Raw genomic sequence first — 14569 nt, 5'->3', positions numbered from 1 at the left:
CAGGAAGACCCTGGCATCGGACCAGTTCCCGTCTAGACGGACAGGTGGGAGCCCAAATCCGCCCCTCGTGTCAGTGGACCAGGCCCACAGGAGGTGAGGAAGGGGGGCATCGGGTCCACAGCATCATCTGGCCCAGAACTGAGCCAGAAACTTGGTGTTGACTTTTTTGTGATGAAGGCAGAGAGCGGAACCATCAGAGCACCTCAGATGAGGGACCGAACCCAAAGACAGATCAAATGGGGGGTTTACAATGAAACACAGATGTGTGATTTCTCCAGACAAGCCTCCGGAGCCTCCCCAGCCAGCTGCTTAATTGACAAAATGTTGTTGCTACAAAAAAAGAAAGCCATGAGGCTGATTTTCCCTCTGAGCCTCGTAGTATCTTGACAGAGCACAACGGAGGCCCTTTGGACCGGCTCGGCCCACCGGCCCGGAGCTGCTCAACCTCAGAGCTGGCCCTGCTCTGTTCCAGGCGTTGTTTCGTGCAAACTGAACATCCTGCTCCACTGCAGGGCCAGATGACACGCAAGACCAAAGAGGCGCTTTGTGGAGAATCACCACATCCGCCGTCCTGACTGATCCCTTTCCAAATCTGGACTTATCTATGAAAATTCATTCCTTAATAGAGTCTATCATAAATTCTATATATAAGCAGCCCCCCCATGCCATTTTCACAAGGAATCTTGAACTTTAAAACTTTAAGACTTTGCCACTAACTCCACATTAGAATAGATTATGCAACAAATAACTACTTCCACAATGAAGTTAAGACCTCATATAATTCCAAACAGTTAACATATTAAAGGCAGATCCTTAGACAAAGAGGCGACTGCCTGAAGGGCGGAAAAACGAGCGGCTCTCCTTGGACTTTGCTTCTCTTCCAAAACCTTCTTGTTCAGACTGATTTATCCGATGCCTTCCTCACTTTACCCGAAGACCAGGTGTAATTTTGCTTAACATTGTCAGTCCTACATTTTACTACTGAGTTCCTTGAAACATAAAGGGAGGAGGCCACTAATATTGCAGACAAAGGTAATTTTCCTTTGTCCTTTGGTGCTGTGTGCCTTTCTGATCCATTGGTAAAGGAATCCTTTGGTAAAGAATGAGTGTCCAAGGAGGGCGTATTGCAAAATAACAAGAGTAATGTCAACGGCAGCTATTAAGAAATAGTACTAAGCATAATTTCAGTGGCTCCAATACCTTTAGCTGTTTTTGGCCCGCCGGCCAGTGGCAATCATTTCTGGACAGGGAGGGACAGCTGGGCCCCAGCAACTTTGGCCAGAGTCCCTGGACGTCTGCTGTCTGGGGCCTTGACCTTGAAGACAGCAGAGAAGCTGCTAGATGGGCTGCTTTGCGTTGCCTTAAAAAGGCAATAATTAAGAAGGATAGAACGGAGGGAGGGAGACTGAAACCAGCTATATACCAGGACCGAGTGTTTAGAAAAAAAAACTCTAAACATTTGGCCACTATGTACCAAAGGCATTGAGGGAAGGCCAAGGTGGGCTGGGCTGGAACTTTCAGTAAATCAATTGGTATAATTACAAGAAAATAATCAGTGGTGCGTTGCATGCTTAAGATAGATATTGGCTCTATTCATTCCATTAAATCTTCAATTGTTTTAATTTGACCAGTTTTGTTAGATGTAATTTCTTCAACCACAGCTCAGATATGAATTATATGAACTAGTTAATGGATGGGATACAGAAGGCATTAGAAGTAGGGGGAAAAAAGAGAAATTAGAATTGGTTGGCTCTTTCAGTTCAGTCAATAAACAGCATTAATTGGAAAACAAACACAGGAAAAAAAGCATCAAGTCCCGAAAAGCTGGCTGGGGGGGAGCGGGGGGGGTAGGGAGAGTTGGCTTTGAAGAACAAACAAGGTCTCTTTTTTTAATTTACTGAGCTCAGTTAGTTCATTAATAGCAACAGTACGTCATGTTTCTCCCCCACCCTTTTTTTGTTTTGTTTATTCTTTATTCTTTGCTTAAGAAGTGGGTTAAAGGAGCCTTTGCTATTTCAGATGCCAGGAATATTGAGGGCATTGCTTTAACTCAGACTTTCAAGAGGTCACAGGGTTTCCTGTTAGGAGCATCAAGCTGATCTGCACACCCTCAACAACCTTTCCCCCTCCCCCTGTCCCCGTCCCCCATTCCCAAGGCCCTCCCATAGCAAGAGGGTTTTATCGGATGGAGGACAGAGGGCCCTGCTGGTCTGGCACAGGCTTAAATACATCTGCAGGGCTTGGTTTCCAGATATGTTGCCATCCTGGCTTCCTTTCTCTTCACACCTTGCAGCTTCCCAAAGCCTTTCTTAAACAGGGATACCCAGAACTGGGCACAGGATGCCAGGTGATGTCAAACCAAAGCAGAATAGGGGGGTAATCTTATTTTCCTTGACCTGGACACTCCAGTGGATGCAACCGAGTATTGCATTGGCCTTTTTTGCTGCTGTGTCACCCTCTTCAATCACAACACGCTCCAAAACCCCCAGATACTTACTCCAGTACATAAAGGAGAAGTATACGCTGCTGAACATTGCCCAAGGAAGACTCAAATACTTGCAAATGTAGCACAGGTATGTCCTGAGTCTGAGTATATTTACCTTAAAAATATTGGTTGGAAATGGTAATTTTTGTGCATGCAGATAAACGTCTTAGCTCTATATCTGGGAAAAGAAGAAACTGCACTTGTCTGGATTTCCAGAGAGAAAAGCTTTTATGCCACAGACTGTTAATGTGGGTTGCCCCCGACAGCCCTAGATTAATAACCATAAAAGGAATGAGCATTTTGGAACTTGTAATTTGCATGCGCTTCGAACCGTTTGGCCAATAAGGTGGGAGTGAGGAGGGCAGAATTTCTATAATGAGGGGGAAGGCATAAATTTAAATTAAAGCAGCCATTATCCCACTTCACGACGAACAAGGTCTACCCTCCCGTTCAGAAGGCAGCCTGATTAGAAGAGAATTAAAATTTAGTCTTAAACGTTGCCGACGCTTTCCCCTGAAACGTATATTGAACCTACAAGTCTTGGGCCAGGAAAGGTTTTTCTGTACTTTTTCTTCTAAATATAGGAATTAATCTCTTCCCTTTTTCCCTTCTTGAGAACAGTTTCTGGAAAGAGTCTGCGCTGAGCTCTAAAAGAGGCCTTGGGTTCGCGGCAAAGCGACCTGCTCTTGTCTGAAATGGAGGCGCCGCTCTGTCTTTAAATGCCAGGCAGGCTTTTCAATAAAACATCGACCCCGCCGACTGCAAAATGATTAATGCGGCCACATTTCAGAGATTTCCAACCTGCAGGGTATCCCCGACCCTTGTTCCACAACCTGGAGCAAGGCTGATTAGAAATTCTAATAGGCCATCTCATCATCCCACCTGGTAATGAGATGCCTGCCTTTCTTCCCTGCCTCTCTGCACAAGGCTAGCCTCTAGAGGAGGGAGGAGGGAGGAGGGCGGGTGGCTGAGCGGGCGGGCGGATCTCCAGGCCTCTGCCCTTTTTGATGGGGAGGAAGACATCCATTAACCTGGGCTTAGCAAGGGAGGGGAGCATTTGCTCCATGGACACGGGCACCCTCCTCGCAAGGAGAAGAGCACCGGGAGGGGACGGATCTCAGGCCCAGCACCTTCACAGGGCTTTAACATGGGCATGCTCTCTCTTTCTCTCTCTCTCTCTCTCTCCCCCTCTCCATTTCCAAGTTTTGAAAGGCACAGGTGAGCATGGTGGTGGTGGTGGTGGTGGGATGATAATCATCATCATCATCATCTTTGAATAGCAGAGCTGGAAGGGACCCTATGGGTCATCCATTCCAGCCCCTGTCAATGAGGCCCAGTGGGGGATTCGAACCCCCCAACTGCTGGCTCCACAGCTAGAGACCAAAAGTAGAGGGCTATCCAGCCACCCACGGTGCAAACCGGTCTTCCATCGCTGAGTCCATCCATCTGTAAAGGGGCAGCACCTTGTCTAAAGCTTATTCTTCTCAATTTACTCCTGTCCTGATGCTCCCAAAACATCCCAGGTGGAGGAGAACTTGAACCCCCTTCCCCTTATGACAGGAGAAGTACAGGAGGGACCTTCTCCAATATGTGACACTTTTCTCTCTCTCTCTCTCTCCTCTTCCTTTCTTTTTGCAAGAGCCTAGAAAGGGTTCAGCAAGTCTAATACTCTTCCCATGATTTGGAAACCAGTGTAGCGCGTTCTCACCAATGATGTCCTTACGAACAAGGATCCTACTGCAGGCCCTCCTCACCTTTACAGGTATATTTGAAAGGAACTGGAGAAACGGGCCTTTTCGGTGGGTGCCTCCACATTATGGAGCCCCCTCCCCTGAGAGGCTGAGTTGGTCTCCCTTCCTCCTCTCTTTTCGAAAGCAAATCGAAACCATTATATTTCAAGTGGCGTTTAGTGTTTAATATCTGATTTTAACATAGATATTTGCCCTGTCTGTGCTGATCAAAAGAAAAAAAACATTTAAAGGTTTTTTAAATAAATAAATAAATAAATAAATAAACAAACAAACAAACAAACAAATAAATAAATAAATAAATAAATAAATAAATAAATAAATAAATAAATAAATAAATAAAAATACTCTTATATTTCTTACTTTCTTTTTGCATGATTATTTTAATATTTTAGGGGTGGGCAACTGAGGGCCAGGGCACAGAGGCTTTAAATATCAACCTCAGTTTTTCTGAAGATCCACAGATTAGCAGTGTGGACTTCCCTCACCCGTTTGATATTTCTGTTTTCATTGTGTAAAACGGAAGCACTTCTGGCCATGCCTTGGGGGTGAAACAGACACCACAGAGATGCCGTCATCTGAAAAAGGAGTCCCTTACCTGCAGAAAGTGTCTGAGTACACATGGCAGCAGCCTTTCTCACTTCATGGGGTTTGCAAATTAAGTCACTTTGTTCTCTGATTGGCCTTCGGGATTTAAGTGTGGGGTTCCCTGGCATTTTGATTACTTTAATAGAGGCATCCAAGACTCATGTTTCATTTAGTTCTCATTGTAGGCTTTCGGCACTTAACCTACCACTGTTTCTCCCACCTGTGGAGAGAATCTTAAGGGTTTCCACTTGCCCTGTTATCTAAGATTCCAAGTTGTCTTCCTTTCATGAATCTAGTACTATTTTATATTTTTAATATAAGAATCACAAGCTTAACATCTGCTTCTCATCCACATTTTAAAACTCTGTGAGTCTGATGGAACACCAGCTTTCCAAATGTATTTAAATAAGAAGGATAAATACACAGTGCAGTAAAACTTTAATCGGCACAGTTAACATTTTTAATTAAACCTATAAAATTAATGTTGTCGTTTAAGAAAAAGGTACTTTGAGTTCATCATAAAGGGTAGCAGAATAAACTTTTACCACTTCCTGGGTTTCTAAAATGGCGAGACGACAGGAAAGGGACCTGGGCTTTCAGAAAGTCCTGTGGGCCGCTGGGCAGAAGGAAATGAGCCATCCAGCCGTCACCACTGGGATGGTAATCTCACCGCGGCGGCGTCTGCCGCTCTCACCGTCTTAACCATAATGTCCTCTAGGGGCAGGAAAACGCACCAGCATGAGGAGGTTCTGCATATGCAAATGGGCACAGCAGTCCCATCCACCAATGTAAGGTAATTACCAAGGTCAGGCAATCTTGTTTAAGAATCCAGCAGGACCCTTTTACATGCGCACAGGCTGATGTTTTCCATATGCCATTCAGCAAATGACAGTGTTGTCTCTCTCTCTCTCTCTCTCTCTCTCTTTGCAAATTTATATTAGATTCAATGGCTTGCTCTTTCCATTACGCATTTCCCTTTGTGATTGTGAAGGATGCGCGACACGAAATGCTCCAGGGATGTCGCCAGTTATAATGCGGCGCTAAAATGGGCTTCCGGGCCACCAGCTGGGTTTGCAATATGAAAACAACAGCAGCAGCAACGAAATATCTTGGTAGGTAATTTCGAAACCTACTGGACCAAACAAAATTAGGTGTTCAGGCCTCAGACAGGCAGCATAGATGCCTGGCAGGAGATTAGGTCGGTTCCCGACTTCTCTCCTGCCATCCGTGGTGGTCTTGACAGCATCCCGTGGCCTTAGGCACCCGTTTCTAGACCATGGAAGGAAGCATGGTGAACTAGGGGGAAAGCCAGGCCTCACCGCCCTTAGCTTGGGGGGGGGGGTCAGATGCCAGAGTTAAAGAGGAAAGTACTTACCTTTTTGTAGTTGATCTTCATGGTTATAATTGTGATTTATGTGCATTCTCTGGGGTCCTAGAAAGACCGGCAGGGCTACTTAGAAATGTTCAGAACTGCTCACCTTACGTGTGAATAATCGGTTGAGACTGAGCTTCTTAACAACAACAAACCATGTTAAAAGCTTAGCATCTCACAAGAGGGGATTCTGCTCTTTCTGCTACATGGAGAGAAATCTGAATGCCTCCACTTCCATCAGGGCCACCAAACAGAAGATGCTGCCGGCCAGCTTAGCTTCAGGTCTGCCATGAAAGGAGTGAGCCAAATATTCCTTGCTTAATCCTTTGTTCTGGCATATTGAGGAAGTCTTGAAGTGATGTGAGGAATTTCAGAGCCCTGTGAGAGCCTGTGCTTCTGCACGAGAACAAGAGGAAGAGCTTTGTTCCTCTCCATTGAGATCTATGTAATTTGTGCAAACTGTTGTTCGAAACAAATATGTTTAGCTTTAAATGGCAAAATACACCTACGGTACATAGCAAGTACAGAACGCCTGGCCAATGATTTTTTTTAAAGATCCAAAAAGTGGTGATTTCAATGCAGCATCATTAATGCAACAAAGAAATGGCCATCGGCATTCTGAGCAAGCTTTGTGATTTGCAGTATTATTTGCACAAATTCGTTCAACATGCACAAAAACTGTTCTGATCCATTCTCATTGTCATTTTCTTTTTTTGCTCACAGGACCACAAAATGCACTCCATTTACAGTGCTCTGCCCTGTTGAGCAAGGATGAGGTAAGTGAGGGTTTGCATCCTTCCAAAACATTTTTTGAAAAAACATCATTTAAAAATTGCTATGCATCCCAAAGTTCCTAATCTCCTCCCTTACGCCACCACCCTCGCACCAGTGGACGCTCAAGAAATTGTCAAGATACCATAGGAACAGTGTCTGCCAAAGGAGCATGGTTTCATTTGGGCTTCCCACAAATGCCAGTTTCACGAAGCAGGGCCACAAATCCGTCTGTGGTTGCTGAGCTGGAGAAACAGAGAGGCTTCGGTGGCAGATCCTCTTCCGCAGCAGCCACAAGACATGTCCAAGGATGGAACCCCTCTGGGTCATTCCGGGACATGGAAACCACAGCCGCCAAGTTCCGTCCCTCTCCGTCCCTCCCTCCCTCTCTCTCTCCTTCCCTCGATGCCACCTGCCAGCACAACTGGAGTTGGTCCATTCTCCTCGGTTTATCTTGTGAACTGAATGTAGCTCTCAGCTGACCAGGAGTTGCTGGTTGTCCACCCAGGACTAGTTTGGCCTCTATCCTGGCAGCCCCGACTGCAAGGGAAAGAGGACACAGGGGCTTCTTGTGAAGAACAGGAGTGATAAGGATGGATGATAAGGATGGAATTTGGCCGTCTTATACCACTTACTGACAGGAAAACCACATCTAGGATTTGTCACTCCACAAAAGGTGCATCACTTTTCTTCCACTTCTCCAATTTCATCACAGCCTCCAACCTAGCATCATGAGCAAAAACAACGGCAGTATGAAAAGGATGAACCCCACGGACAGGAGAAATGACGATGAGCAAGTAATGGGGTGCAGGAGAGGAATGGAAAGGAACTCAGCGTGGATGCTGGGGCAAGAGCGTGCCTGCTAGAAACGTGGCATGGCTCTTTTTTTCTCAGCTCATGTCCCCTAAGCAGGCAAACAGAATTCCCATCGTCTCATCTGCAGCTTTAAGAAAGCCAGGAGACGCAGCAGCTGGGAGAACATCGATCTTTGTGCAGTGGGGCAGGGCTGGGGAGCAGGAAGAGAGGGGCCCCGTCAAGCCAGACTTGGCCAGTCCTTGCTGACAAATGAAAACAAATGCTTGGAACTGTCAAGGGGGGGGGGCATTTAGTCTGCGAGATGGGCAGACCCGCCTGTCTGTGGGCTGGAGCAGAGCCGTCAGGCGCAACTGCAATGGGATTGACTTTGCCAAGGGAACGCAAGGCGGGATGGGGAGAGATTTCATTCTGACACAGCCTCCAACAGGTAATTCGCGTCTGACAATGAGCAGCAGAGCCCCAAGAGAAGCTTGTTCGCTTTTTGATGAGAAGGAAACTGAAATGCCCCAAGACTCCGAGCTACGAGGTGCCGTTTCCAAAAATGGCTGAAAAACAGGGCCTCATAGGATCTGTTAACTGTGTCTCCGGAAACATTTCCCAGAGAGCTCAGAAAGTTATATTTTTAAAAGTTGTCTGTTGACATTTTAGTGTCAAGGCCCTGGAAAACAGCTGACTTTCATCAGAATTACTAGAGCATAACTTTTCTCAAAAGGGACTAAACTACGTATTCCTTTTATTTAATTTAGAAGAACACAACCAAACGAACTGAAGAGAGAAGATTGCAGGATTCAGAGCCCAGAGCTGAGAGAAACAGGACAAAACGGCCATTGTTATTGCTGGTTGTTATTTTTACTAGTAATACAGGATAACAGTCTTTCAACAGAACAGCTTCCTGCTTAGGCTTGCTCTCTTTTCTTGGAGAACCACCCCCCCCCAACCTCCAAAGCATCACTTCTTGCTTTGAAATGCCAATCGCATAAACCCCCTTGGGCACCATGTCACACACACACACACACACCCAGAGACACATTCAAACCAGAGAGGAGCAAGAACCTAAAAATGGCCCAATCCACCCTGGCGCTCGGCAGCTTGGCAGCCCATTGCAGTGTTGGCACATCCCTCCGCCCAGGTATCGCCACCTCAATCCTCAGCAGGGCTCCTGTTTTCTTCATCATCCCCTTTCCTGAGGAAAATGGAGTTCCAGACACTGGAACCGTCCCTTGAGCTGTCCATAGCAAACCACGACATGTTCCTAACTTCAGTTTTTTTGCTTTTTCAAATGGAGTCAAGCCATCAATCACTCAGAGCGAGATGACCCTCTCCCACATGGCAGAGGCTGGTGGTGATATGGGGACATCAATCATATTTCTCTGAAAGCTTTTGAAAAATTATTTCTGTTTGTTGGAGAGGCCGCCCTCCTCTTCATCTATACATCACCTGTTCTTCCATCCCAGTGAAGGGAAGCCAATATTTTTCTGCTTGGTGTTCCATGACAAACACGGAACGCCTGTTTCCCTCATGTTTGAGTCAAACTAGCTGCTCGGCTCAATTTTGAAATTCTGGGCAAGGAAAAAAAAAGCTTCGAAGCCCTCCCTTCCAGGGTTTCTCCAAGATCCAAGTTGGGTGGGGTGGCCCCGGATTGGTCTGGTCCCACTGAATCAGGATGGGATAGGGACAGAGACTGGCCTCCGACCCCAAGATATACCCTAAACGCTTCTTTGTGTGGACGCAGTTTCAGAATCTGTGGGTCCAGAATAGTAGCGAAAGGGAAGGATGGAGACGTCCCCCTGGAAGGTGTGCGTGTGAACAGGGTTTTTTGTTCATGATATCCTCTAAGTTCAGTTGTGTAACTCTGAAATGGCATCTTTCTAAAACATTACATGAATGCAACCAGATCCCATCTTTAAAAAAAAAATTCCTAAACAGTTCTAAAAATGTCCATAAAGCCCTTAAAAAAGTAGGTTTGGGAAGTAACTAGAAACATTGCTTAATACGTGATTTAAGTAATTTACTTCCTACTTGGTTCCATTACTTTTGAAATCGAACCTCATCATACTCTTGTTACTGCCTCTAAAGTAACAATTTACAGTTAGCTACTATATTGCCTGTTACTTCCTGCTCTACTGTATATGTGGGTGTATTTACAAAAAGAAAAAAGAAAAAAGAGCTAATCCAGAAAGGGAAAGCTTTTGAGGTTAGAGAGAGTATTTGGTCCAGATGTGGAAGAAACTGGCCTGGTTTCCAGCAAACCAATGGAAGTTGGTCTCTGTACAGCCTCTGTACAGTCACTTCTTTTTGCGGACAATTGGCACCAATTTATTTCCAGTCCCAACATCATGAAATGGAGACATCATGTTATTTATGCTAATAAAAAGTAATAGGTAATAAATTTCCAATTAGCAGAACAGATGGCAGCCGGTGGTATTTTAATGACACTTGTCAAGTGGGAAAAATACTTTGCTTTATGCTCCAGCTCCAGGGGAAGAAACAGCTTTTCCGCCATGGAAGAAAATGTGAAAAATCATCTCACGGGGGGGGGGGTGAGGGTCCCCATTGCTTTGCCCCCCCTGCTTCCCCCATCTGGGTCACACATCATTTCTGGGGGAAGCCAGAGCTGGTGATAATGGGGAAACAATTTGCTTGCTTGTCAGAGCAAATTATGTATGGGGGGGGGGGTTTAAAGCATGCAAAGCCTCTGCCACAAGCAACAGCACTGGCAGGATTGTGGCCAGTGCCAAAAAGGCTGGATCCAGGCCCTTCCGGAATGGCGAAGATGCTGCACAAGGTGGAAGCACCATGAAAGAGTGGTTGTCGGCAGCAAAGACACTCGGAGCGTCTGCCACCATTTCCCTCTTCCTTCCTCTATGCCAGCCACCCCAAATGAGGCCAAGGTGTGTCCAGGCCAGTCAGTTTAGGATCCGGCAACCCTCAGGTTGCCTTCAAGCCCCATGCTCCGCAAGAGTAAGTCCTGCGGCGTATTCCTTGACATGGGATTGCAAGCTTAATTGGCATCAGGACTCCTGGGAAGACATGCAGATTCTCATTGTGCCCGTGAAGAGAGTAATGTTGGGAGGAGAGGTCTTGCTTTGTCAGGCACCAACAGACATTTTTGGGAGGGGCAAAAGGTTGGAGGGCAGCTTCTAAATTGATCTCTGAGGGAAAGCCAACAGAAGCACAGGATCATTCTGTTCAGGACAATCCATCCTGGACTGAACTGTACCTTATAGATGATCTAACACTAGATGTGGGGATTCCTTAACAGCTAGAAGCATCTGACTGCCACAGGAGGACAGTTTTCTCATCTCTTATTTGCAAATCAGCTTGCTTTTTGACTGATCCTCCAGATGGGCTTCATTTGGAACTCTGGCTTCCCAGACATATCTATCTATCTTTCTATCTTTCTATCTTTCTATCTTTCTATCTATCTATCTATCTATCTATCTATCTATCTATCTATCTATCTATCTATCTATCTATCTATCTATCTATCTGTCTGTCGGTCGGTCGGTCGGTCGGTCGGTCGGTCCGTCCGTCCGTCCGTCCGTCCGTCCGTCCGTCCGTCCGTCATCCATCCATCCATCCATCCATCCATCCATCCATTCATCCATCCATCCATCCATCCTCACCAAAAAAAAAAAGCAGAAATAAAACCCAGCACATCGTACTGCTCTCATAGGGATCCATGCAGTGGCCGCATCTGGGACACAACATGCTGTTATTCTGGCCACAGTACCTGTGGATGGAGGGATTGCAAAGGCCGATCAAGAATGGCAAGAGCTGTCAGGAGAGTTTGGTTTTGGTCAAGGGGTGGACTAGATGGCCTTCAGATGCCCTTCTTCCATTCCGACCTGATGATAGACTGTGTGTCTCTGTGTCGAGTGAGGTTCCCTGCAAGACTTGAACAGCTGAGTCCCCTGGATTCGAAGCCCAGCTCCGTCCCCTCTCCTCTGGCCCCGGCTGGAGAGGCCCCTCAGAGCCAGGGATTTCCATTCCCCAGACCCCGAGAGGCCATTCGCGGTGGGGCTGCAGGAGCAGCCGGCCAGGGGCCCGTTCGCTCGGCACTGGGAGGCGTCTCCGGCGACTTCAAATTAAAATTAAGCCCCAGCTCAGCCAGATCCTCTCCGCTAATCCTTTCACAAAGGCCTGACGTTCTAATCACTTCCTAGACATAAAGTCATTGCCAATGGAATTGCTACCTAGATTAATTTCATATTTACAAATAAAATCCCATCTCCAAATGCAATTTGACTTCTTGCCACCCTTGAGAAGCAGCCACTTCAGAAAGGATCGTGCTGAAGAGGGACAACCCACATGCCAGACACAGAGGGTTACCTTGGGACCAGCAGGATCAGTGCCAGCCTTCAAAAGGGGCTTTGGACCAGGATGGAGCAGTGGGGGGGAGAGGGGGGGGGCCTTCCCGAATGCATGTTCCAGGGTTCCCCTTTAAGGTTCTTGGGAGTTTTTCCCAGGACATTTTGAGCCCAGTCTTTTATCCAGTGTCCACTTTGAACATACCTGTCCATTTAGTGGGGCTTTTGCTCGTGTACATTGAGAGGCATGTGAAAATATCCCGGTTCCCATCTGGCTGCGCTTGTTTTCCAGGACACCGGTGTGTTCCTGCTGCTTTTGTTCAATCTTGGTTTTCAAGATGGAAGAGCTTCTGCTGAGTGCAAAGTCCCATCCACGGAGGATCTGTGCAGGATCTGTCCACGTTTTGCTAGCATGGCCACTGCACAGAAGGTGATCCCTGGGAAGGATAGCATCCTCTGTTTGAGCAGGTGCAATGCTTCCGGCACTCCCCATACAGGCAAGACTTTCTGCTCAGCGAGAACTCTGTGGGATCCTGATTGGAGCTCTGATCGCAGAATCCCGACTTCTGGGATCTCCTTCCTGCACACATCCTTCTTTCCTGCCCTCTTTGCCCAATCGCACATCGTGAAGCCCATTTTCTTAATGCACATGGTTTATGCATTCTTCCCAGGAGCGAGATTGTGGACTAACTGGAAGCTTATTTGGTACAATTACAAAACAGAAACACAAAGGCAGAATCGGAAGGCCTCGTGATGCTCATCAATTAGCTCATGTTCTAAAATCACCACCGTGGGAAGAACAGAACATGGATCAGCGGAAATCCACAGAGTGCCTCGGAGTGACTGTAGGGAAGATCAACCCAGAATTTCACAGTTCTTGCAACAAAAACAGCAGTGAGTCTTGAGAAGCAGACGTGAATCCAAAGTGGAGCAAAATGGGCTGCATTTCCCATTCTAATAAGGAAATTGGAAAGAGGGGTGTGTGTGTGTGTGTGTGTGTGTGCGTGTGTGCGTGCGTGTGTGTCTCTCTCTCTCTCTCTCTCTCTCTTAAAGGCTTTGGAGGACAGGAAGAAGAAGGGTTCAGAGGTTGGGAGATACCTCCCTTCTGAGAAATTCCAACCCCCCCCCCCAAGAGGTTCCTGGCCTCCAGGGCAAGAGGGAAACAAGGAGCAGGGCCTTTGCTTCCTCTGGGCCTCCTTAATTTGGTTGCAGGTGTATAGAAAGCATTGATTGATTGATTGATTGATTGATTGATTGATTGATTGATTGATTGATTGATTGATTGATTGATTGATTGATTGATTGATTGATTGATTGATTGATTGATTGATTTTGGCTGAGGAAAACCAGCCAAAGGGGGGCTTGAGGCAAAGCAGTTCCTGCAGCTGCTATCTACACACCTTTAAAGCATCCCCAAAGGAGCTTAAACAGCAGGAAACCATGCATTTGCCGAGCAGGTTCAACCCGAGCGTTGTCTGGTTTCAGCAAAGAGACAGAGTGTAGGGGAAGGCAGAAGGAATGTGGTGTTTGTCTGCTATCTCGCATCAGTTGGATGATAAACTGTTATTATGAAATGATGCTGTCTTGGATCAAGGCCATACCTCAAGCTGGCTTGAAATTCATCACTGCCGACCACAGCTCTTAGCAAAAAGGGGGGGGGGGAGGCATTCTCTTTGGCCAGTGATCAGCCTGAAAGCCTGTCAATTATTTTTTAATTTCCCTTCTAATCGAATGGCAAAGATTTACACCCATGTCAGGGTGTCCATGGGCCTGACCCTAATTTACATCCCAGTGAGCAAATTACAAGGAAGAAATGTGTTCATGGCTTATTTATTCCTCAAGGACAAGAGAGAAAAGGCCATCACAGCAGATGAAGGGAAATACAAATATGGGGCAAGGTTAGTTTGCATTCTTCTTTGAAGGATCTGTGTCATCTTCTCCGAACAGTGCCTCTCTACATTCTGTGTTGGACAAACAGGATAATCTCTGTGCAGAAGAATTAGTGGACACCAATTGGACACCAGGAATGACTACACAGAAACCTGTCTCAAATTGCTTCAATCTTCACAGGATTTGAAAGTTGCCATCCTGGTGAAGAGAAGTTACAGAACAAGAATCCAGAGGGAGACAGAGGAGACAAAATATATACAGTACATATGCTTTATGCCCATCTCAATGGATTAAATATTAGCCAAGGATTATTACACTATTACCAAATGTGAAATACTACAACCTAATCTTTGCATCTCCCAGGATCCAGGCCTGAGCTTTGCTGGAAGACCAGATCATATGGTTCTGGTTGCTCTGGGCCTGAATCTGCACATTTTTTGAAATGGTGGACTAGTACCAAAATTTTATAAATTCTTGCATTCTTAATGGGAATTGGAGAAGGCAGTGTGATAGGGAGGTACTCCTTATCAATGCAGGATCCAGGCAGTTTATTCATTCCTTAGACAGATGCTGAGCCTTGGAGGATGCT

General features: G+C 46.3%; 1 long non-coding RNA gene across 1 annotated transcript; it reads left to right on the top strand.

Annotated features, from left to right (window-relative positions):
- The first annotated feature begins 4340 nt into the window (after nt 1-4340).
- Nucleotides 4341-10032, top strand: LOC144584278 (uncharacterized). Its single transcript, XR_013538422.1, has 3 exons — nt 4341-5933; nt 6917-6969; nt 8527-10032. It is a non-coding gene; the product is annotated as an uncharacterized LOC144584278 (long non-coding RNA).
- The last annotated feature ends 4537 nt before the right edge of the window (nt 10033-14569 follow it).

The sequence above is a fragment of the Pogona vitticeps genome, chromosome 9, assembly GCF_051106095.1.
Source record: "Pogona vitticeps strain Pit_001003342236 chromosome 9, PviZW2.1, whole genome shotgun sequence".
Taxonomy (NCBI): Eukaryota; Metazoa; Chordata; class Lepidosauria; order Squamata; family Agamidae; genus Pogona; species Pogona vitticeps.
The sequence above is the reverse complement of the archived record's forward strand: the minus strand, read 5'-3'. Positions and strand labels throughout refer to the sequence as shown.